The following is a 24,013-nucleotide window of genomic DNA, read 5'->3' as shown; positions in this document are numbered from 1 at the left end:
AACACAGACTTTGGGGCCGGAGGAATGTAGCTTCGAAATCTGGCTCCACCCTTACTGGCGCTGTGAACTGTTCTGGATTTCCTGCTTTCTCAGGGGCTCGGTCTCCTCCTTAGCCTGGCAGGGGAGGATCGTACCTCCCGGCGGGGTTGTTTGGAAGGTTAAATGAAATAAGGCACCTAAGGCTTAGAACTGTGTCTTACTACATAGTTAGGATTCAATATATTTGAAATTTCTTATTACCTCACTTAATCCTCAGAAAGACCCCCAAACTATAAATCTGCATTTTCCCAATGAGGAAACTGTATCTCAGAGAGGATAAATAAGAATATGGGAGTATAGAATACGGGTAAGAATATGCACATAGAATATGGGAGTAAGAATATGGGAGCCTGGGTGGCTCAGTTGGTTAAGCAGCCGACTCTCGGTTTTGGCTCAGGTCATCATCATCTCACGGTTTGTGGGCTTGAGCACTGGGTCTTAAAATCTAGCTGAGCCCTGGACGGACAAAGGGGATGGGAGACAGTATTTATCAAGAGGGAGCAAGGCATAAGCGGAGCTCAGAAGACAAGAACGGATCATATTTGCAGAACTAACCATGTTAATATACATAGTAATTCAAGTTTATTGGTTTTGCTGGACTTTAATAAGGTAAGTATTTTCTCATTTTCATGACCTTTTTCTGGCAAAGAAACTTAATTAACGAACCTTTCCGTTTCTTGGAGGTCTTCTCTCGAACAGCCCCACATCAGTTTTGCTGAGCACCACACTATGGTGTGTTTGGATATTGATATTCTATCTAAATCATGCAGACAGGGAGGCTCGGAGATGCAGGGCTGAGGGTTCTCTTGATCCGTGGTGAGGGAACACGTAAGGCTCCAGGAACCGAAAATCACCCTGGGATGTGCCACGTGGGCTAGATTCCACCAAGAACTGGGGGAGCAGGTGTCAAGCTAGGCCACGAGTTGAGAACAAATGCCCCACCCCCACCCCTACTGAAATTTGTCCTGTTTTGTGTTGTTTGAATCAGGGGGCCGGGAGGGCAATCTCCTGTACAATATTAAAAATTCACAGCCACAGTTTGAAACGTGGAATGACAAAACATGAGATTTGTTATTTCTCTGGAAAAGCTGGACGATTGGCATATCACCCGGAGGTACTTTGGGCCGCAGGTCACAAAGAAGACCTAACTTAGGCTGGTTTACACCATAAGAATTTGTTACCTCAGATGGCATAAGCTCCAGGTGTGGCGTTTCAGGGATCTGCTCCAGATGCCCCCGGGGCTCTGCGGGGCGAGACGGCAACAGAAGTTTCTGGCATTCTAGCGAGACACAAGTCTGTCCGGTGGAAGAGAGACTGTCCCTTCTTGTTTCTTTGGAGCTCCCGGCATTAATTCCCCTAAGTCTCATCCCCTAGAATTGTGTCACACATCCGTTCTTATGCTAATCACCGAAAAAGGAAACGGAACTTTCCTAACTGGCTTTGACCAGTATGGTTCTAGACCTGGAGGAACAATGAGAACAGGATGACCTCTCCCTGAGTCACGTAGGGGGACGGGCTTGCGTGTGCAAAGAAGGAGAAGGTGGGAACTGGGAGGCAGTCGACAGCATCCATAACAACTTGACATTATAGGTTCCGTGCTGCCTCTTGGCAGAAGTTGGCCGGAGCTGGGTATGTGTTGCCCCCTTTAGAGGGATGGGGAGTATTCAGTTTGCCACAGTATTATTTTATACCCTATGTGCCTCAATATCTACTTTACCTGCTTAGCTCCTCCAGGCATTGGAATTTGGGGCCCCGTGTGTACACGCTTCAATATGCCATCATTTTGTTAAGTGGTATTTCCCATTGACATCATCTGGCATGCTTTGATAATCAATTAGAGTGATTGCTTAATTGTTCCTCTCCCCCTTTGCCCATTAGATACTGCTTGTCAACCTTCCAAAGGCCTGATCTCTTCTTTCCTCTTGTGGCCGACGTCTCTTCTCATATCTTACTTTTGATGACTCACTGAATCTTTGGGCCACCTGGAAAACCCCAGCGGAAGTCCTTGGTCCCATTCACGCTGCTGTGAAAAAGTCCTCAAGACTTTGAGTCTTCACAAAGCTGTCTCCATAATGAACTAGACTTAGTGAAGAGAGAAAACATACAGTGTCAATCTTGGCTAGTGACAGGGTACAATTAACCCAGGATCAAGTTGCAACAAGATGGATGGGGCCAGATGGTCTTGTTATCCTAACAAAGGGACTATACAGTAAGTGCCCTTCAGAAGGGAGACATTTTTCCTACATAGAACTCTGGAATGAAAGGAGACAAGGGTGAACTCTTCACAATTTCCAAACAGATATTACAGAGTAGGAAAACTAGCAAATGATGTTTTAAATCAGACTTCCATTGTAGCTACGGGAAGATTCTGGGTTGAAAATACCGTAACCATGAAAGACCCATTAGGAAATTCCGAAATCTTAAAGATAGTGGGTCAGATAAGACAAAGAACGCGCATGGAATCAATTCATTCCTTCAATAAGAAAATAATGTTTTGTACGCAGGCATCTGAGTGTTAGGGATATGGCAATGAACAATTTGGATAATGTCTTTGCCCTCTTGAAATTATGGCTGGAAAAGTTAACAAGAAAGTAAATGACACATGGCAAAGATGATTTCCGAGTGGCGCCTGCTAGAAAGAAACTGAGAAGCCACGTGTTAAATAGTAACAGAGAATAGAAGTAGGTAGTGGTGCGCCGGTAGACGTTCGACAAGTGGTTCAAGAAGCCCTGATTTGTAGTGTTGGTCGATTTCCTTGGTGTTGTAAATATCTCCACCATGGCTGATCTCCAGCTAGCACATGCTGAGCAGTTGGAAACGGAGGCCCACGGTATGAACCATCCCCCAGGCACCTCTGGGAATGTGTTCTAGTACTTTCAAAAGTGGGCAAGGAGGCAAGGTCTCTTTGAGAAAGTGACATTTGAGAGCGAAACTGTGAAGGGTAAGGAAGGGGCTAGCCACGGGGAGGAAGGTCCAGCGGGAGAGCTCTCCAGGCAGAGTGGGCATGTTGCAAATGCAAAACATTAGCAGATAGGAGTGCCAGGTGGGGTCTAAATCACGTAGGGTCTCGGAACCATTGTAACACATTTAGATTCCATTATAAATGTGATGACAGTTATCTGAGGTTTAAGCCGGTGGTCAGCCCCGTCTGTTTAGCAAGAGGCTGTATTGAAGTTTCCCGGAAGGACCTCGGTATATGGTTGTCCTAGAGCAGGAAGAGATGGAGAAAGAGAAACAAAAGACTTTGATTTTACAGCTTATGTTTTGACTTGGATTTGCTCAAGGGAAAAGCTGTGTGTGAACCAATTAGTACCATGTCTGCCGCACTGTAAGCACCGGATAAATGCTAACTATTATTGGAGTTTTTGGACACGGGTCTCAGGAAACGTCACTGACGTAGTGATGGCATTGGACGGGTCACACAACCATGGCGTCATGGACGAGGGCGTCATAGTAGAGCTCAACCATGTTGCTGAAGATTGTTTAAAACCAGTCGCTCTCTCCAGCTTTTGAAACTTAGTTGGGGTTAGATAGATATCAGCTTGACACTTAGCTCACAGGGATGAGAGCTGGCCAGATTATAAACCACATTTAAGCCTTAAACTGTAGTGCACTCATTCATTTATTCATTTGCTCTGATCAGGGGCTCTTGTCCGGCCACCAAAGTGGACCCCACCTGGTGCCTTCACGCAGGACATTTTAAGTGCAAGGGAATGAAAAGGAAGATTCCTTGTGGGTTTTTCCTTGGAGCTCTTGTTGATTTCTTTCCCTCCTTTCTCTGCTAACTAGTAAGCAGGGATTGTTCAAAAGAATGTAGAAATGTTTTTATTTGTATTGACAGAAACAAAACCATTGATGACATTAGTAGGAAGACTTTAGCGAGTGCTTGCTTCACATTTGTGCAGTGTGCCAAATGCTTTATGTACTTAGCTAAACTTCATAACAGCCCGAAGAAGTGAGGACACAGTTACCTTTATTTTGCAGAGAAAGAAACAGATGCTCAGAGAGGTTGAGCAGTTGCCCAACCAAGGCCCCGTGGCCAGAGAGTGGCAGAGCTGGGATTCACCCTGGTTTCTGCAGACTTTCTACAGCCTCTGGCCCTGACCCTAAAATCCATCAGGGAAAATACACAACTTTCTAGAATCTGGCCCTGCGTCTTCTGAAGTTTGTTCTTTGTGTTGCCTCTTTTCTTGCCGCCACTCCTTATGTTCCAGGTCCGTGGGGTTTCCGTGACATCTTCCAGTGGGATCTCTACACTTTGAGTCTGTCCTCTTCAGTGCTAACTTATGAACAGCTCTTAATCGAACCCTTTATGGGGTGGCTCGGGCCATACCGTGCCTTGACTTAGAAACCTCAGTGGCTCCTTATTGAATGAAGAGCAGACCTTACCTCCTGGCGTTGTGAGCTCTGGAAAAGAGCTTGTACTTCAGCCCAACAAAGGACTGAACACTGGCCTTTTTTGTTCCCTGGTGGAGGGCTGGCTGTTTCTGTGTCTTCGTCTCATGATGTGTCTCCTCTGTGCTACTCCCTTCTCCCAGCATTGATGTTAAGAGTTCGTGTTTCTGGAAGGCAGAGAGAACGTTTAAGCAACGTGAATTTACATCATGACTATACAAGAACGTCACAAGCCTTTGTTCTTCGAAATCAAATCCAATCTGTTTGTTCCAAGGTCCCCCCCACCCCCCAACCCCGAGAGTTGGTGAGCACCTCTCCCTAAGGATAGTCTAATCCTGTTCGGTGATTCTTAGTTGTTCAGCTTCTCATGGTGTCAGTTTCCCCATCTGTCAAATGAGATTACAGTGTAACTTGCAAGGCATTGGAAGATCCTTTACACGTTTAATGCAGATCTGAGCACATAATGAATGTTAAGATGAAGCTAAGCAAGGGATACAATGTGCTTTGCCCAGTGTCTGGCAAGTAGGAAGGGCTCAATTAATGTCAGCTATCACCACCTTTGTTACCAGCATTATCATCACCATTCTCACATGGCATACTGCGTGAACGTCGCAATGACTAACGCCTGTTGGTTAGTGAGAGCAATCAATCTGAAAAACACCAGGAAGGTGGGGGGAGCTTACTTCAAAGATCGTACTTTGCCTGAAGTTTTATGCATATTCAATTCTTTTCTAAAAACCATTTTGTAAGAGTTGATTCCCATGGTTTTGCACTTAATGATATCTAAATATATTAAAAATATGCCTCATGGAGCTCTCTGAGTGATATAGGATTTTGATCAACCTCACTTGTGCTGGAAATGAATTGATTCCGTTTAAATATTTTGTCTAAAAGTTATTTGGCCTGGAAAATACCAATCTAATTCCCTTACAAGTAAGAAAATTATAAAGAGGGAGATCTAATCAGTGAGTAGAATATAGCCTGAGAAAATGTGTATCAGCATACCTTAACGTAAGTAGAATAAATCTTGGAACTTTAATATCCCCCTTTCTTGGACCTAAATAGGCCCCTTTGGAAAACTATTTTATTGTTTCTCATTAAATTAAAATTGTGCTGAGGTGCCACTATCTACCGTTTCCTATTATTATTAATGTAAAAAAAAATCTCTGCATATTCAGCATTTCCCCAGTTAAAGCCAACAGAAAATCTTCTCCACACTTAAGCTTGACTCGGCTCATTTTTAAACAAAGTTCTTTTTTTGTTGTTGTTGTTTTGTTTACAGCTGCATTTAAAGATAGCAATCCTTTCTAGTGACAATTAAGTGAATTTAATGTATAGGTTTCCTCCTGCTCCATTAAGGGAGCAGCTCTTGCAGAAGCCTGGGAGGTGTTTCAGAGGAAGGCAGTGTCTCATTAACCTTAGGACAATGCAGTCATCTCTGGGAAACCGGATGTAGGAAGCATCATTTTTCAAAACACGCTAGGCTATAGTACACTAGAGAAAATACTCTTAAACTTTTGATCCATCAGTGAGATGGAAGGGGTTTCAGTCACTTTGGGCAGATACGACAGAAAATCACCGACTGGGAGGGCCTATAACCCCAGAAATTTATTTGTCACAGTTCTGGAGGCTGGAAGGCCAAGATCAAGGTGCTGGGAGATTTGGTTCTGGTGAGAGCCCGCTTCCCGATTTGCAGATGGCCATCTTCTCATTGTATCCTCACATGGCAGGGGGCAGAGACGGCCAGCTCTCGGCCTTTTCTCCTAAGGTCATCAATCCTATTCCTGGGGACACCGTGCTCCCGACTCAATTTCCCCCCAAAGGCCCTACCTCCAAACACCACCGCACCGGGGGGCAGATTTCAATGTAGGAATGTTGAGGGGACACATTCCGCCTATAACAGAAGCCTTCATGTAGGTTGATACTGAATTTCTAGAATATTCTTGCCGTTCGCAACATTTCTCAAAAAGGCCCCACTGCGCATCTTATCTGTTCACGAAACGGATGCTGGGCAACAACAGAGGCCACCCTGGTGACCCACGAGGCACAGCAGGCCCAGACAGGGGTGATGTTTGGGCCTAGGACCATGTTTTATACAGCAGCGGTCACTGGAACCCTGTTTAGACCAAGCAGCCCCCTCTAATCCCCTTTTGTATTACTAGTAGCTTCTGGTCCCCCAGACAGAGTTTTCAACCCCTGCGTAAAAAGCGATGAGCATGTAAGATGGTTCCAGATGCTACGGATAGATCATAGCTTCCAAGTTACCAAAGGCACAGAACATGGACAGATCCTTTATGCCACTCAGAGTAAGTGTCACAGCCCTCATAAAGGCTGTCAAGCCCTTATGTGGCACCTTTGTCCCCCAGCCCTTACTACATTATCTAGTGCTTTCTGCTTGGCTCACTCCACACCAGCCTCATGGGCCCCCTTGCCCCTGGAGTCGATGACACTCCCTCACCTCTTTCTGTTTTTTTTTCTTAAAGGCCACCTCGTCAGGATCATTTTCTCTGGCTCTCTTTTTTAAAATTTATGGGAACTCTCTGCCTTCCAGCACTCACTGATCCTGTTCCCAGCTTTGTTTTTCTACCAAAGTCTTTACCACTCTCTGAAGTGCCGAATATTCTACTGGTTTCTTCATTCATTGTCTGTCTCTTCCAAGATGGACTGTAAGCTTCGCGAGGGCAGTACCTTTGTCCTCCTCACCTCCGTCTCCCCAGCACTGACCGTGGCACAGGCATCAGATACACACATTGAACAATGAATGCGTGAGCATGATACCGGCCGAAAGAGGCTCAGGATGCTATGGGAACTGCAAGTGCTTCAGTGAGGCTGCATCTTGGCGTTTGAGGTTGGGTGAGGGAGAGGTGGGGGGGGGAGGGGTGGACATGCGTATGAACTTGGACAGGGCTACAAGGGGGAGCCGTGGAGAGACAAGCGCCCAGAAGGCAGCAGAGGAGCAAGATTACCAGGAATGTTTTGCACTCTGCTGTTTTGCAAACCAAAACAGTGTATGCCATTATTAATTTCTATGAATCTGAGAACAGGACCTTTTTAAAAATAAAAAAAAATGCTAATGAGTCTGTATAGATGGCATTTTCCCAAGATCCTAAGCACGCGGTTTACCTGGTCTTTTCCCCAAGATACTGGCTTTGTTTCAAGCAACTTCATGCCTCAGAGAGTTGATCAGAAAAGGAGGTGGGTTAATGAGGTAGCTCCAGCTTGCACAATAGGGTCACCCAGACTGGATTCAAATCCCAGCTCTGGCCCTTGTTAGCGGTGTGACCTGAGGAAAATTAGTGAACCTCTCTGAACCTTTATTCTCCTCTGCAAAATAGGATTAAATATACCTACTATTCCAAGGCATTGTGAGCATTGAATTAAAAAAATAAACACGTGGGGCGCCTGGGTGGCTCAGTCGGTTAAGCGTCTGACTTCAGCTCAGGTCATGATCTCACACTCCGTGAGTTCGAGCCCCGCGTCGGGCTCGGTGCCGACAGCTCGGAGCCTGGAGCCTGCTTCAGATTCTGTGTCTCCCTCTGTCTCTGCCCCTCCCCTGCTCATGCTCTGTCTCTCTCACTCTCAAAAGTGAATAAATGTTAAAAATAAATAAATAAATAAACATGTCATATGCCTCCCGTAATAGTAGGTACTAAATATATGGCAGTCATATTTATGAAAGCAATCTGGTACTTTATTAATGACTATGCAAATTAGTGCATTTTATTTTTAAGAATGCTAAAGGTTGACTTAATTTTTGCAAGGAAACTATAACTGAAAATGTAGTATTGTGGCTTTTCCTGTCTTTTTTTTCTCTTTGCTTCCTAAGCATGCTGCTGAATAAAACATAAAATATGTAATATATGATATATGCAATAATATACAAGTACTTACGTTTTGCTTATTAGCATCTCCTAGGGCTATATTTTATTGTGTTAGAGGTCAGTATGGCCATGGGTGATTTAGAAGATATGGACCATTTCTGTTTCTGCCTCTGTGTCCTTCCCTGATATGGGTGTAAGTTGCCACTTTGGGGGAAGTGATCCCTGAGTTGTAGATCAATGCCATAAATGTCTCTCTCTTTTGAGGAGTCAGGTAGACGCTGCTTGGAGACCACGGAAGAGCACCTCATCATTTTTTGAATCCTATGAGTACTATGGATTACACTTTATTTAATATATACAGCATGTAAATAAGTTTCAGAGGCATAAAAGCTTCAAAACTAAACGAAAAGGAAAATTTAATAACCGGCCGATTTTTAGATTGTGCACTAAATAATCTGCTTTTCATCCTAAGAAAGGGGAGGAGGAAGGCAGAGTTTAATAGACATATATAACAAATTAAAATCCAGTATCTAGGGGGTGTAAATCACATTCCGTGAACCAAACAATGTGGTTTTCATCAGATCTCCTCCAGCCGCTCCGCCTGGGAACCCAAGCATAATTCAGCCAACTGTAAAACAGGAAGACACCCCCGACAAAGGGCAGAAGACAGCCCAGAGCCCACGGCTCGTTGCCAAATTCTGCCCAGCCCAGCTATGTGTATAATACCATGTCTGTCACACGATGTGTTTGGAACTCTCCTCCTAGGGCTACGGTTAAAAGAAGAGAATGTAAAAAGAAATGAGACCTTTGTGCAGCTGTGCCTATCTCGGGGTTGAAGAAATGGAACTGGTTCCGGAATATCCAGGAGCAGAGGTTCAGTGGGGCACGAATTCAAGTGCTAGGGGACGTCCGGCCACGTCTGGAGACACTTGTGGTTGCCACGGTGGGGCAGGTGCTCTTGGCTTCCTCCGGAGGCCAGGGGTGCTGCTAAATAAACTTCCCACAAGACACGCAACAGCCTGCCTGGCCCAGTAAGGAGCTAACCCAGTCAATAGAGCGAGACTGAGGAATCCTGTGGAGAGGTCTCGACTCCAACTGTTGGTAAGTTTGAGATTTTATTCACAGGACTTGGTCATCATCTCAAGTCCTCGGGGTTAGAAACAAGTTTTTCTGTTAGAACGCCCAAGGCTCCACTGTCAACGTGAAGGCTCATTTCTAGCACTGTCTTCCACGGGAGTGACGTGGACGCGTCCTGTCCTCATCCGCTCTGGGTTCTCTCTTCGTGTTTGGTGAGACGCCACTTTGGGTTGGCACAGGGCTCTGAGCAATCGGTTTTGATTTGGTCTGCGGAAGGGCATCGGTGTGGGGAGATCCCTGGTCTTTCCCTCACGTGGATAGGAACTTACATCCTTGCAAAGTGGGCCCATGAAATGGCAGTGATGAAACCCAGCGTGAGCCACCGCGGCCCCTTGTTCCCTACTAGTGTCTCCCCTGGAAGGCTGAGGAGCAGAGGCGGGGCAGCAGGGAAGATTTTTCTCTGCCTCTGTCTGTGTTTCACCCGGGCCTGTGGTTAAACAGAAGACTTCAGTCTCCAGGCCTGTCAATCCCTCTTACATAGCATCAAATTTGTTGTAAAAAATTCATGCTGTGGGTTCTGAGGTAATAATCGTTGCTCCAGAAAAGTTTGTTAAAGATTGCATTAGAGAGATGCTTTTTAATGGACAGTCTCTGCTTGGGCGTCTGTACTTCATAATGGTATATTTGGGAGAGAAGAAAAAAACAAAAACAAAAACAGGAGAGCCAGAGGACTTCCAGCAAATTTCATGAAACTCTTGCTGTCGTTGTCCCAATGTCGCTGAAAATTTTATGGGAGGAAGAATTTTGTCCTTCTTATGCTTGACTGAATAATTTGTTAAATTATGTTTTAAATCAGCATTTCCTCAAATTGAAGAACTAATGCTAAAGCGTATCGTGGATTTATTATACATGCGATCTGCATAAAAGTTAAAAAAAAAAAAGTCAGCATACTTCAGTGGTATCAGGGTGCCGCCTTAACCGATGGCTAAGACGGATATTGTTGGTGTTCAGACCTTCTGTTATCTAATTATAAAAAGAGCACAGCGTAGCCACCCGATTGAGTGGGCTCATAATCAAATCATAACCATTTGGAATAAAATGGAAGCTTAATGTGGAACTGCTGATACAGCGATTTTAATTAAAGCTCTTTTGTATTTTGAAAGTAAAGTTCTACATTTCAGCTTTCAGTGATTTCCAGACTGTTCTCTGGATGCAAGTGGCAGGTGTGGATGCTGGAGGCATTCAGGAACCCAGGGACTGCTGAGTGGTTGGGATGTCCAGACTTTCACCCCAGGCTTTGGCCAAAAGAGCTTGTGGGTCATCTGTTTAATTTATAGGACTTCTACAATTTTTTTTTTTTTGTGTGTGTGTGGAGACAGGAATCTATGGCTAAAAAAAAAAAATGAGAAAAGTATCGGAGTAGTTGTTAAAGGTTTCCAGGTGAAAGAGCTATTTTTTATTATTTATTTATTTATTTATTTATTTTTTTTCCAACGTTTATTCATTTTTGGGACAGAGAGACAGCATGAACGGGCGAGGGGCAGAGAGAGAGGGAGACACAGAATCGGAAACAGGCTCCAGGCTCCGAGCCATCAGCCCAGAGCCTGACGCGGGGCTCGAACTCACGGACCGCGAGATCGTGACCTGGCTGAAGTCGGACGCTTAACCGACTGCACCACCCAGGCGCCCCAAGAGCTATTTTTTAAATGAAAAAAATGCAAATGATTCACACTGAAGAGCAAAGAAAAGATTTTATTTATTTTTTTAATGTTTATTTTTGAGAGAGAGTGCGAGCGGGGGAAGGGCCGAGAGAGAGGGAGACACAGAATCCGAAGCAGGCTCCAGGCTTTGAGCCATCAGCACAGAGCCTGACATGGGGCTCGAACTCACGAACCTGCGAGATCATGACCTGAAGTTGGACGCTTAACCTACTGAGCCACCCAGGCACCCCAAAAGAAAAGATTTTAAACTCCTAGATGAAAGACAAAAGGCAATATGTACTGTCACTCCTCTTTTCCCTGGTGGTCTGTTGAATTTAATTACTTTAACTGGAACCTACACACAGTTTGTAATCCCTTCCTCCCTTTTTCCCTCCCTCCCTCCCTCCCTCCCTCCCTCCCTCCTTCCTTCCTTCCTTCCTTCCTTCCTTCCTTCCTTCCTTCCTTCCTTCCTTCCTTCCTTCCCATACATATCTACCGAGTAGCAACTTTTATACAAATACAAAAACAAGATATAGTTTCAGGCAGTGATAAATGCTAGGGAGGAATTTAACAGAATGATGATAGTGCCTTGCCAGAAGATGGCGGAACCTATTTTGGACAGTTACTTTATTTGGAACAAAAAAGTTGGTGCAAGTCCCTGAAAGTGTGCCCTGTGATGTGAGAGCCTCTTTTCCGTTCTATCCCCAACGCAAGATACGATTTTGAAATAAAAAAGGGTCTTACATGTCGTTAGTTACATCATGTATTTTTTTTAGTGTTTATTTTTGAGAGAGAGACCGAGAGAGACAGAACGTGAGTGAGGGAGGGGTAGAGAGAGAGGGAGACAGAATCTGAAGCAGACTCTGGGTTTTGAGCTGTCAGCACAGAGCTCGATGCGGGGCTTGAACTCACGGAATGCGAGATCATGACCTGAGCCGAAGTCGGACACTCAACCGACTGAGCCACCCAGGTGCCCCCGTCGTGTATTGTTATACTTTCTTACATGGCAGGCATGGCATTGGCTGACATCTGGCCTAAAGTCTAAGAATCACACCCGAGTAGAAGGTACTAAGTAGTTACATTCGTAAAGATTAACTTTCATTTGGGTTAAAGTTGAATGCATGTGCTAACAGAGGGCTCCCAGAGAAAATGAATGTGGTTTGTTGTGGACTGTATCTTTTCAAGGGCAGTACATCACCTGCAGGATGAAGGATGAGAAGGAGCCAACTCTTCCGAGATACGTAAAGACATAGATAGTTTGGTCAGAACAACCACCGTAAAGGCTGGTGAGGAAGAAGAGCTCACTATGTTAGGAGGACAATACGGACATTCATGACGGCTCTGGGATCTCAGAATCAGATGAGGCTGACAGCCTTCCCCGACCGGATCACATCTAGTCTACCCTGTACTGAGCTTCTCTGAAGGGTCCTTGTGGTGTTCTGGGTGGTCCCTCAGTAGGAGATGTTGATGGCCTTCATGCATCATTGATATGAAAGCATGAAGCATAAGAGACCCCTCCCCCCCACCCGCCCACCTTCATCTCTGTAGCAAAGAGCTACATGGAATCCAATGGCTGATTCACATCCGCTGTTTCTGGTGATGGTAGGTTGACGAATTCAATGGCAAGTCTAGTTCAACATTTACAAGGCATTTTAGCCACAGTTTAAGATCGTTGCCAGAATATTTCTTAAGTTGAAATGTAAAGCTGACCCCAAATTAACCATTGGTAATGCCATTGAATATATCTTTCCAAAATGTTTTGGGTTTTCTTGTATGTAATAGATAACTGTATAATTCATATGTTAAAAAAGGTTTAATTGTGTATGCAGGTGTGTATATAAATTTTTTGGAAGACTGTGTTCCTTATCAGTATTATAGATCTACGTGATACTTTTTAATGCTAATAATTCATTCTTTGGAAATCACCACGATTTATTAACAGGGCATGGGAATCCTGACTTTGTTGTCTGTTAGTTGTCTGTCCTTAAGCAATTTATTTACTTAGGTTAGGAGAAGAAGAACATTCTAGGCAGAAGAAGTGTATGTGTGGAGTATGAAGGTGGGAAAGAACTTGGCCCACTGAAAGGCCAGAACAAAGGCCCGTGTGTTGGGACTTAGTGGGTGAGGGTGTAGATGGTAGACGGTGAGACAGACATGCAACCAGGGCGTGGCCATGCGGGGCCTTGTGCTCCATGGAAAAAACCAAGAAGATTAAATTTTTTTTAATGTTTATTTAATTTTGAGAGAGAAAGAGAGAGAGAGAGAGTGAGGCAGAGGGAGACACAGAATCTGAAGTAGTCTCCAGGCTCTGTCTGAGCTGTGAGCACAGAGCCTGACACGGGGCTCAAACTCAACACACCGCGAGATCATGACCTGAGCCGAGGTTGGAGGCTTAACTGACCGAGCCACCCAGGGGCCCCAGAAACCAAGAAGCTTTAAACTCATGGAGTGATATGACAAAATTTGAGGGTTCAAAATTTATATGAAGAATGGCCTAGAAGAGGGCAGGAGTGGAAGGATATATGTGTGTGTGTGAGACAAACACACACACACACACACACACACACACACACATATGTTTTTTTTATTCTTGGTTGAGTATTTCTCATTTATTTGTTCTTTAGGGAAAACCTCTCTAGAACCAAGACTTCCATGCGAATGCTACAAATATTTGCTTTTTTACTTTAATACATGTGACGTACCCAGATTTCGCAAATATTTGCTTTTTGTCATAATACTTGAGAACACTTTGCTGAGTCCTGGGTGACTGGTTGAAAGAGATCACCAAAACTTAAAGACACGTGGACACCCACTGAAGTGACTTCTCTAAAGAGGGAAATGAATGGGTTCTGTAAAAGGTAGTTGGGGGGCAGTTGGTTAAGTGTCCGACTTCGGCTCAGGTCATGATCTCACAGTTCATGATTTCGAGCCCCTCATTGGGCTCTGTGCTGACAGCTCAGCGCCTGGAGCCTGCTTCGGATTCTGTGTCTCCCTCTCTCTCTCTGCCCCTCCCCTGCTCAACTCTGTCTCTCAAAAATGAATACATGTTTAAAAAAATTAAATAAAAAATAAAAGGTAGTTGGAACACCCAGACCGTATTAGCATAATATTGCTACCACATTTTTTTTTTAAAAAACCTTTTTATTTAGAAAAAGTTTGACTTAATATATCACAAAAATAGCACACGGATTTCCCAGAAGGCACCTTTGTTTTACTCAGATTCTCCAAATGCTAACACCTTACATGAACAACAGTATAATAATCTAAACCAAAAATTAAAACTGATTCAGTACTAACCTACAGATCTTATTTGAAATTCCAGACTGCCTTACTGAGGCCCCTTTTCTGGTTCAAGATATAATCCAAGATCCCACATTGCATTTAGTGTGTTCTATCCTCTAGACTCATTGGATCTGGGTTACTTTTTCCGACTGTCTTTCGTATTTGAAGAGTACCAGATGGTTATTTTGTAGAATGCCCCGCAACTTGGGTTTGTCTGAAGATTTGTCTTGGGTAGACCAGTGTGGTGCAGCACTGGGGAGGATTCCACCGGAATGGTGCTCTGTCTTTCCCAGTGCATCACTTCAGGAGGTACACGATGTCAACACGTGTTACCCTTAGCGATATTAACTGTGATCACTCAGTTAAAGCGGTGTCTTCCAGGTTTAACCACCAAAATGTTACTATTTTTCCTTTAAAAATTTTTTTAAGTTTATTAATTTATTTGGAGAGAGAGAGAGAAAGAGAGACAGCGTGTGAGTGGGGTAGAGACAGAGAGAGAGAGGGGAGACCGAGAATCCCAAGCAGCCTCTGTGCTCTCAGCGGGGCTCAAACTCACAAACAGTGAGATTGTGACCTGAGCCAAAACCAAGAGTCAGACACTTAACCGACTGAGCCACCCAGGTGTCCCTCTATTTTTCCTTTACAAACATCCCATAAGGAGGGACTCTGAAACTGTATAAATATTCTGTATTAGTTTCCAATTCCTGCCTTAACAAATTCCCACAAATTTGGTGACTTCAGACGACAGAGATTTATACAATACTGTACGTTAGAACAGATGCTGAAATGGGGTTGCACAGGGCTAAAATGAAGGTGTTGGTAGGACAATGTTTCTTTCTGGAAGCTCTGCAATTCAAATTACCCCTTGCTAAGTAACACAACAGATTCACAGGTTCCAGAGATTAGGACATAGATATCTTTGGGACCATTATTTTGCTTACTACAATTCCATTCTTCATGAAAATTTCAGCCCCTGCATCTATTTTGTTTTTAATCATTACAGACTCATGTGGTTTTCTATTTTATTCAACAGATTTTACTGTTATATATATATATATTTTACTGAATAATACAAATATTATTTTGATGCTCAAAGTATTTGAGATCCGGCACCTGGGAATCATTTAAGGATGACTCCTGGGTCCTTCTGACCTGTTGGTACCATCGGATGTTCCAGGATCCTCTATTATTTTCCTTGCACAGCTCTGGAATCAGCCATTTCTCCAAGGGTTCCTGGTTTCTTTTATTAGAGAACGGCATTTAGAAACCAAGATTTGGTGCCCAGTGTGCTCATTGCTACTGAGTCATGTCTGCCTCTTGGTCCTTTCAATGGTCAGAGTTAAGAATGTATGCAGAGTCCCCTTTTCTTCATGGCCTTCAAAAACTGTAAATAGATTTACTTCTTTTCTTTTTTTAATTGTTATTTCATCCATTTAGCTCTGAATTTTATCAGGAGTCAGGAGATTTGTTCCTAGACAGTAAAATCACTTAGGTATATGTTACTGATCTGTAAGGTGACAGCTGCTTATAATAAAACTTAAGTTGCTTCTAGTGACACCTGAGGATTCCTCAACTCTCCCATCGATTTCAGACCTTTATCAATCCTAAATAAGTCCAGAATAGCTAGTTTTACCTCTGGCAATGAAAACAATTGCTGTTTCATTATTTGAACCACAGATATGCATCCTTATTCAATGAAATGGAGGGTCGCTCATACCAAGAGGAAAACAGAGACCCTTCCCCTACAATATACAGGAGGTTCGTATCTTTTACCTCACACTTCTGGGCATATGCTCCTTTGGTATCCTATTGGTGGAATATTCCATACTGACACTGCCTTTTGTTCTGAGCACCTACCGATGAACTTAAGAAAAGTAAAAGCATATGAGAAACTTTTTTAGTTGTACATGAGGTCACAGGCATGGTTCTTTTCTATATAGTAGACACTGAGGAAATACATGGTCGACGAGTAAATTAAAGGTTGAGTGTTTTGTGTCCTTTGAAAACTTAGAGCCTCGTCTGTTCTTCCTTTAATGACAAATTTTACTGCTCTCCTTGTATTTCTCCTTTTCATTTTATCTGAGCTCTGTTTCTTTCTCTTTCTAAATAAAAATGTATCGATGCTGGGGCCTGCAGAGAGTGAATAATTCACACATGTTTAAATTTGGTATACTATTTCAAAGGGGATATCGTGGACTTGGGGGTTGCACTGGAACTTTTCGAAGGAGTGAACTTGAACTGTCACTAAAACACCAAAGCCCCAAGAGGACTCTTTGGGAAGACATGATTCCAAGTTCTATTTAAGGGCACGAAGCTTATTATTTACTGCCAAACCTACAACTTGTTTCCTTCCAGAACTGTCGCTTTCATTGATGCAGTGGAGGGTCTTTCTGCAGGCGACTTTCTTATTTGCCCAATTCTGGAAATACTGACTCAGTGAACACTTCCTCCAGGTTTCTGATACCAGGAGATCACAGACCTCAAGAAAGCTCTACATCCTACACGCGGCGCAGCCTGGGCACGATTTCTCTTTTAAAGGAACATTACAATTCCAAGCAGACTGTCCTGTTATGTTGACTAGACTTTATTTTCTCCACTTTTTGCCTAGTTCACGTGACAATTTTCTGTTCTGCTACGACAGGAAGACAAGCAGGTGGCAACCTAGAAATTGGAAAAACAAGGAAGATGGCTTCTGGGCAGAAACTGAAGAAGAGTAGGGGAGCTTCTCAACTGTTGTCTTAATCAGTTCTGCTTTGCTACTGATTAGAGGTTCAGAACTCCTTTAGAAGGACCGCCTCATCACTGAACATCTTTCTGCCAACACAGTGGGGAAAAGCAAATTGAGATGTTTCACCCATGAAATGCTACTCTTCCTATTTTAGTTTGTCTGATTTTGCTCCTACCCTCTTCCCTATCTTATTGTTTGCCAACTGAAACCAAACAAAACACAGGGTGTTAAAGTCCTAGCTTCTCTCTCTCTCTCTCTCTCTCTCTCTCTCTCTCTCTGTATTTTATCAGCGTGAACTACTCTCAGAAGAGAGTGTAGTGATTGCCAGCATAGGTTTGTTCTCAGACAGATTTAGGACCGCTTCACAATCTGTCCATTATTATGTCTAAATGTTCACAGGAGCTACTTAGCTGTTTGTTTCTTTTAAATTTATTTATTTATTTATTTATTTATTTATTTATTTATTTTACATTTCATTTATCATTTTTTAATTTATTATTTAATTTACATCCAAGTTAGTTAGCAGACGGTGCAACAATGATTTCACGAGTAGATTCCTTAATGCCCCTGACCCATGGAGCCCATCCCCCCCCCCAACAACCCCTCCAGCAACCCTGTTTGTTCTCCATATTTATGAGTCTCTTCTGTTTTGTCCCCCTCCCTGTTTTTAGATTATTTCTGCTTTCCTTCCCTTATGTTCATCTGTTTTGTATCTTAAATTCCTCATATGAGTGAAGTCATATAATATTTGTCTTTCTCTGACTAATTTCGCTTAGCAGAATACCCTCTAGTTCCATCCACATAGTTGCAAATGGCGAGATTTCATTCTTTTTGATTGCTGAGTAATACTCCATCATATATATATACATATGTATATATATATACACACACCAAATCTTCTTTATCCATTCATCCATCGATGGACATTTGGGCTCTTTCCATACTTTGGCTATTGTCGATAGCGCTGCTATAAACATGGGGGTGCATGTGCCCCTTTGAAACAGCACTCCTGTATCCCTTGGATACAGTATCCCTAGTAGTGCAATTCCTGAATCATAGGGTAGTTCTATTTTTAATTTTTTGAGGAAACTCCATATTGTTTTCCAGAGTAGCTGCACCAGTTTGCATTCCCACCAGCAGTGCAAAAGAGATCCTCTTTCTCCCCATCCCCGCCAACATCTGTTGTCGCCTGAGTTGTTAGTGTGAGCCCTTCTGACAGGTGGGAGGTGGTATCTCATTGTGGTTTTGATTTGTCTTTCCCCGATGATGAGTGATGTGGAGCAGTTTTTCACGTGTCGGTTGGCCATCTGGATGTCTTCTTTGGAGAGATGTCTATTCATGTCTTTTGCCCATTTCTTCACTGGATTGTTTGTTTTTCGGGTGTTGAGTTTGAGAAGTTCTTTATAGATTTTGGGTACTCACCCTTTATCTGATATGTCATTTGCAAGTATCTTCTCCCATTCTGTCGGTCGCCTTTTAGTTTTGCCGATTGTTTCCTTCGCTGTGCAGAAGCTTTTTATTTTGATGAGGTCCCAATAGTTCATTTTTGCTTTTGTTTCCCTTGCCTCCAGAGATATGTTGAGTAAGAAGTTGCTGTGGCTGAGGTCAAAGAGGTTTTTGCCTGTTTTCTCCTCGAGGATTTTGATGGCTTCCTGTCGTATGTTTAGATCTTTCAACCATTTTGAGTTTATTTTTGTGTCTGGTGTAAGAATGTGGTCCAGGTTCATTCTTCTGCATGTCGCTGTCCAGTTTTCTCAGCACCATTTGCTGAAGAGACTGTCTTTATTCCATTGGATATTCGTTCTTGCTTTGTCAAAGATGAGGTGGCCATATGTTTGTAGGTCTGTTTCTGGGGTCTCTGTTCTGTTCCGTTGATCTGAGTGTCTGTTTTTGTGCCAGATACTTAGCTGTTTAAACTCCATTTTCTGTATCTATACAATAGGTGTAATAAAACGGTGAAGTCACAGCTTACGCAGAGTTCAGATTTTAAATTAACTCAGAAGCTATAAATTGGATATAGTTAATGTTATTATTTGAGAACTCCCCTATCACCTATTAAATAGAGTACTGTTGGTTTTATGTATACAATTATACAGTATAGGTTAGGTGTTTGTAAATGTACAGCAATGCATAAAATAAAGTACACTATAAAAGAGACAGCACACATGCAAAATATAATTTTATAGTATGTCAGATATGCTATTAGATTGCTATATGTATTTTTTGCTTTTTTCTCCCTATTAACATGGTTGAATTCACATATGATGCAACGCCAGTTTATCGCAAGGAGTGGTGGGGAATAAAAGAAATCATGTGTGATTGGCAAATTGCTAATCCCATGTGAATGATACAGGAGGTGATGGTAAAGATGGTGAAGAGAAGATGATGATAAAGATGATGATAAATGATGATGATTTGAAGATTTTAACCATATTCAGTTTCCTTAGGCAAATGCTTATTATTGTAGGGTTTCCCACACTGACAAAAAGGGGGAAAATCTCCAGCGTAAGACAATATTCTTTCCATCAGTCAACAAAATTGATGTAAGTGTGCAGAATCTAATACTTAATGTACAGAAAATTGCAGCTCCGACTTTAATTTCACTCTGTTCAATGGCTCATAAGCCCAATGTACTCTCACCTGAACCGTGTGACTTAGGTAGGGTTACACCTTCCACGTGTAGACGAAAGTACTTTGGTCTCTGTTGACGTGAAAGATCACGTAGAACAACGTTATTTTGTGGTTACAAGACATCAAACCACAGTGAACTTTAGTTCCCTAAATGACTCTTTAAATATTTAATATCATGTTGAAAAATGTACAAATGTAAGAGCAGAGAGCAGGTTAGAAGCTGGGAGGGAAGAACATCACAGACGAAGGACGAACAATGGGCTCTTTGTAGAATGTTCACTGGGTCTCCTTTTGCTGAGCAAGCAAATCACGTGGCTGATTATTTGGGCCATATCTGCAGATAATAAACATTATTCTGCAATAATAAAAATATGCATTGTTATAGTCAGATGAGATTTTTTAAAAAAGGGTTAATCTGGCCTTTTGAAAGTCCCTGTTTAAATATTAACTTTTTATTATGGAAATTATCAAACACATATTAAGTAAGGAGAAAAGTAGAATGATCCCCTTTTGTACCTCGTCAATCAGCTCCAACCGTTACTGACATTTTTCCACCTTTATTCCATCTTCACCTCACTAATCCCCAGCCCCATCTGCCTTTTTTACCTGATGTATTTTTAAAAATTTTTAATGTGTTTTTTATTTATCTCCGGAGAGAGAGAGAGAGAGAGTGAGAGAGACAGAATCTGAAGCAGGCTCCAGGCTCTGAGCTGTCAGTACAGAGCCCCACGTGGGGCTCAAACTCACGAACCATGTGGTCGTGACCTGAGCCAAAGTTGGAGGCTGAACCGACTGAGCTACCCATGCGCCCCTTCCTGGTGTATTTTAAAGCAAATCCCAGGCGTTGTCTATTTTCATTGTAAATTATTCAATATATGTATGTATCTTTATAGAGTAAAATTGTAAAAAAATGTAACCACAAATTAGTAATAACTTTTAATACCACAACACTCAGTTGTAAGTCCCTTTTAAATAGTAGGGACATTTAAATTTTTTTAAATGTTTATTTTTGAGAGAAAGAGACAGAGCGCCAGTGGGGGAGGGGCAGAGAGAGAGGGAGACACAGAATCCGAAGCAGGTTCCGGGCTCCGAGCTGTCAGCACAGAGCCCGACGCGGGGCTCGAACTCACAAACCGCGAGATCATAGCCTGAGCCAAAGTAGGATGCTTAACTGACTGAGCCACCTAGGCGTCCCCCGATAGTATAGGCATTTAAAACTATCAGAAAACCTTGCCTTCGTTTTGATGAATTGTTACACTGGTAATTCATATTAAGTACCCAATTCCACCCTGATTTTGTATATGTGCTGCCGAAGCGAGCACATTTCCACCCTGATTTTGGCAACACATGCTCTGGAATTGTCATATTACACGTGGTGTAGATCAGCCTTGGCAAGATGCTTCTGTAAAGGACCCAGATAATAAACATTTTCAGTGTTGCTGTCCATCTGGTTGATCTCTGTTATGGCTACTCAACTCTGCCATTGTAAGTAAAAGCAGCCATAGATAATATGTAAATTTATGGGCATGGCTGTGTTCCAATTAAATGTTATTTACAACAAAAGGATTTGGCCCTTGAGCCACAGTTTTCTGTCCCTGGCTATGGATTAAGCAGTCCGATCCCTATCCAAAGAAGGGTCTGCGCAGCCTGCGGTCCACGGTGCCTTGACTTCATGGTTGGAGAGCAGGCCAGAACCAGACCTGTTTCCAGCATTTGGAAGATCTTGAATAGGTCACTTTTTGATTCATGGTTTGTCATTTATTAGATGAAAATGGAAGCGCCCATCTTTCTCGCGTAAGGAGGTTGCTGCTGGACTGAATGAGATCAAGAACGTGGGAATGTTTACTGAGCCGTCGGTGCTGCTCAGATAACAAGGTACGCTTATCCATTTTATGTTGCAATTCTGGATGGTTCTCTGTCGATGATTCTTAATTACACATTGTTTCCCCCCGCCCCGCCTTCCATTCTTCTTTGTAACGATGAAGAGCAAACTTGGATTCACCGAGCGCTTTTGCATATCTGCCAGGGAGAGTTGTGAGGGGGTCAAAGGGTTGACATGTGTCATCCTGGTTGATTAATCAGGTGCTATTATCTCAATTTTAATGGCAAAGCAATGGAAATGGACAAAGGTTCAATCGTGGCCCAGCACCCACTGGGAGTGAGTGACAGAGTCAGGACTTGAACTGTCTGACTCCACAGCCTTTGATCTGCCCCTCTGGTGACATTTAGGGTCTCTGTCCCCTTTCTCCTTTTGGCAACAACCTGACCCTTTCATAGGTTAGGTGGTGCTTCCTTACCTACCTGAGTTCCTTTCATCTTCCCAGTGGAGACACTAAGTAACTCATTCAAGTCGCCACCCCGGATACCACCTATGCATCCTCAAAGATCTATCTCGTCGCCATTTCCCAAGAGGGACCCCTTATCCTGCAGACCGGGGCAGGTCTCTGCGTGAAGTGTGTTTTCTGTTATACCCTGTATTTGCTTTGCCATGCACCGCTCACTTCTGTAAACGAGAAGGGCATCATGGAAAAACCTCCCTGAAAACAGAAATTATGTTGTTCGTGTTCCCCGCTCGATCCCCACACCTGGCCCATCATTACTCAAAAAATATCGATTGAATACATGTTTTGTTTTCCCCTCTAAAAATGCCAGGGATAGAAGTTGTACATGTTTGAGTGAAGTCTGCATCCTGATGATAGGTATTGCCCCGTGAGTTGAGCTGGTTGTGGGAACCCTCTTGCGGGGAGACTGTGAGGAATGCCAGTGTAGTGAGTCTATGCTGGGGGGTGTGGTCTCATAGATACCAAGCCTACCTGTGACCGCCAAGTCGCTAATTAGATGGAGGGGCAGTGGTGGGAGTGAGAGGGTGCAAATACCATGTATCTCCTGCCTGGGGAGGGGAGAGGTTGTCCTCCTCCTATTTGGGAATGTGAGAAGGGTGTGGGGGTGTGGGCGGTGGGTGAAGGTCACCTTGGTGTTGCTCGTGAAAGCACCAAGGGAAAACGACCTCAAAGGAAGGGAAACAGATGTTGCCAGCTGAACTATCATCAGAGGCCGAATGGGTAACGGGAGTGTGGGAAGGGCTGGGCGTGAGAGAGGGAACGAGAAGTTCTCCGGTGACCTGGGTTTAGCAATTTCTGAACAGATACTTGGACCAATTCCACTGTTCCTGGATACTTCTATTCACAGGTTTTCTTCTTCCCCTATTAATTTCTGATTTGACTGCCAGGGCCATTCTGCCCCTATTATCTTTAATTAGGGTCTTTGCCATCTTTCATCAGCAGGGGCCGGGCAGGCGATGCCAAGGTGCCCGAGGGCTCTGTGTGGGCACCTAGGTTAATGTCGGGCCGTGCTGGAGTCATAAAGTGTGCAAGAGTCACTCATTGGACCGGACCCCCATTTTATGTTTAATTATCTTAAACGTTGCAAGCTCAGCTCTTAGGTTTGCCAGGGTCTGTTGGGTGGAGAGAATGTTGATGGACTCACCTTTGAGTCCCTCCAGAGGGCCAAAGGGTAGACCCGAATGAGGCTACAAAGACCAAAAGGTCTTACGGCAGGACTTAGGTGACAGAACCGGACAAAATTACCATCGGATCCAGCCTTTGCTGTTGAGAAAACATCCGGAGGCAGAACCTTAATTGAACCAACTGCTCAGGAGCCTGGGTATTTAGTGGATGTGAAACCGTCTGGGATGAGTCCCTGGGATTGGTTTCTCCCTCTGGGTGTGTGGGGATGCGTCAGGGAAGGAACAGGTGAATATGGAAGCCCTCGGATGAATACAGCCTCGAATAATAAAATACGGCTGCAACGCACCGTCTCCTGTTTGTCTAAACACGTGTGGCCAGCAGTTAAAAGCAATGAGGAGGAAGGAAGTCTTTCACCAGGAAGAGCGGAATAGGGGAGTGGAGGCCCTGGGCCTTCACGTGGTACTTCTCCTGATTACTGACACCCGCGTGCTCATAGCAGCCCGCAGAGCTACAGCCACCAACCCCAGTATTTGTCACTGTCACTTCCCAAGTGCTTGGCATTGTTCAGGAAATTGTATGTGTAAAGCAGACCCGCCTGCGTCCAACTTCGACAAGGGAACAGCCGTGCAGGGGTGCTTGAAACTGAAACAGGCTTATGTGTCCTATGATGTGCCCCAGCAAGAGCCATAAATAATTGTGACAAGTTTTTTTTCCCATCCCATGTGACAGTCCTTGACTCTGCCTCCTGTCTCCTCTCCCCTCTGCCTCATAGACTAGACCTGCCAGGCTGTGTGATGATAGATGTTACCGGGCAGCAAATGACAGCTGGATAGATTTTTTAGTTGGTGCTTTAGAGGGAATCAGATATGCTGT

At 43.6% G+C, this 24,013-nt stretch overlaps 1 long non-coding RNA gene across 5 annotated transcripts in view; it reads left to right on the top strand.

Moving 5' to 3' along the window:
- The window catches only part of LOC111559754, a 496,575-nt gene that overhangs the window by 47,638 nt on the left and 424,924 nt on the right, over positions 1–24,013 (top strand). For all 5 annotated transcript variants that reach the window (XR_006595058.1, XR_006595059.1, XR_006595060.1 and 2 more), the window contains exon 5: positions 21,439–21,548. This is a non-coding gene — a long non-coding RNA (uncharacterized LOC111559754). The remainder of the gene's footprint in view (positions 1–21,438; positions 21,549–24,013) is intronic.

This window comes from Felis catus, chromosome A3 (genome assembly GCF_018350175.1).
Source record: "Felis catus isolate Fca126 chromosome A3, F.catus_Fca126_mat1.0, whole genome shotgun sequence".
Lineage (NCBI taxonomy): Eukaryota > Metazoa > Chordata > Mammalia > Carnivora > Felidae > Felis > Felis catus.
The sequence above is the reverse complement of the archived record's forward strand: the minus strand, read 5'-3'. Positions and strand labels throughout refer to the sequence as shown.